Source organism: Procambarus clarkii, chromosome 76 (assembly GCF_040958095.1).
Source record: "Procambarus clarkii isolate CNS0578487 chromosome 76, FALCON_Pclarkii_2.0, whole genome shotgun sequence".
Classification (NCBI taxonomy): domain Eukaryota; kingdom Metazoa; phylum Arthropoda; class Malacostraca; order Decapoda; family Cambaridae; genus Procambarus; species Procambarus clarkii.
This window is the reverse complement of record NC_091225.1, coordinates 25,334,800-25,336,640: the sequence shown is the minus strand read 5'-3', so window position 1 is coordinate 25,336,640 and position 1,841 is coordinate 25,334,800.

Genomic DNA, 1,841 nt, shown 5'->3' with positions numbered 1-1,841 from the left:
CCGAGGGGCGAGTTTATTGGGGAGTGTCCACTCATCTTGTGAGTGGACACTCCCCAATAGGAAGAAAACCCGCTGGGTTGTTCATCCTGTCACTTGTACCCAGACACAGGTGGGACTTGCTTAACTGTCTCAAGTGAACAGCTCCTCAAACAAGAAGATTAACAAGATGTCAGCGAATCACAGCTCGAGGAAATTATACACATCGGTGGCGAGTCTTGTGTAAACAGTTTTTCATTTATTTTAATTCATTGTGCTGGATTAATTACTAGCATTTGGGGATTCTTGATGAGGACGGGCTGACGCCATTCACAACTTGAAGGCCAGATTCGACAAAGAATTGGAACGTTCGAATAGTCCAATTATAACGCAACAGGTATATATATATATAAGGGGTAGTGGGCGGGGCCTAACAAAATGTAAGATCTAGCCCTTACACTTCTCACTAGTCATTGATGGTCAAGTATTTATAACCTAGATCAACAACACCGTCCACAACCAATAACAACCACATCGATCATCAGTAACGATCAACATCAGCACTGATTAACATCAATTATTAATCACCACCATTAACAACCATTACCCCACAACGATCACCAACATCCCACCACCAAACTAGTTCAAGAAATCCTCCTTCGATACGCCTTCGAGAGGAAGAAATGGTTTCCTTGGATGCTCGAATTTAATGTTTCTTCGCCAGCGCCTTATATAAAACTCCTCCTATACGCACGCCTGCCAAGGGCGCCAGTGGCCTTGCTAAGCTGGCTAACGCCCTGAAAGAACGCTGCTGGATACTCTTTGGCCGCACAATTCCTTTCCCTCCGTCCCATCCCACATCCTTTCCCACTGCTATATAGCCGGCTTGCCGCTTTCCCCTGAAACCCCCCTTCCCTCCAGGAGGCAATGACAGAGGGAAAATATTAATAAAAATAATAAAGATCTCTCATTGTCTTGTGAGACAGAAAAAAAGGAAATCTTGAAGCTTCATAGTTTAATTTTTTTCTCTCTACGCTACCTACCTTTTGAATGATAAAGTCCATCTTGGCGTTATCGGGAAGAGGAACCTCTTGAACGGCCAAAGTCACAGAGTAGAGCTTCCTGATTTTAGATTATCCATCTCAAGTAGCCTCTACTCCAAGGTTCCCGCTAATCAAGTCACCTTTTCATTTCCTCGCGAAATTTTGAAAATAATAATAATATAAAATCCCTTTTTTTTCCGAATATGGCACAAGAGAGGAAAGTGCTCTTAGAAAGGGCTATTGCGACAGACGAATCAACCGTAATAAATGCATTTTTCCCCCCACTCGATATCACTTTAATGCACTTGCACGAGTTGCTCAGTCTGCCTCAGTAAGTGCCGCCCTATAGAGCAGCACAACACCTCCACCCTCGACCACTCCCAACCTCCAACTGAAAATGGGAATTCAAGAGGGAGGTGAGCCAGAGCTGGGGCCGCATCGCTGCCTGACGTACGACACATATATAAGCTGTGCTCGGCAGCGTCGTCCTCAGTTATCCTGGTCAAGCCATGATGGGAGGATGTCGTTGCGCTCTCCTCTCTGCATTATATAATCGTAATCATTCATTGCGTAGGGGGGACAGGCAGCCAGTGTGTATATGTATATACATGTTAAGCTTATATCGATGTTCCCACCAAGGCCGAACTACTGACACTCCTCAGGATGCAACAAGTTACCTAACTCCTGGGTACCACCTATTTACTGTTAGGTGAACAGTCGCATCTGGTGATAGAAAACGTGCCCAACCATTTCTGTCCCTCCAGGGATTCGAACCCGGAATCCTGGAGTGTAAGTCGAGAAAAAAACCCAACTATACTACGG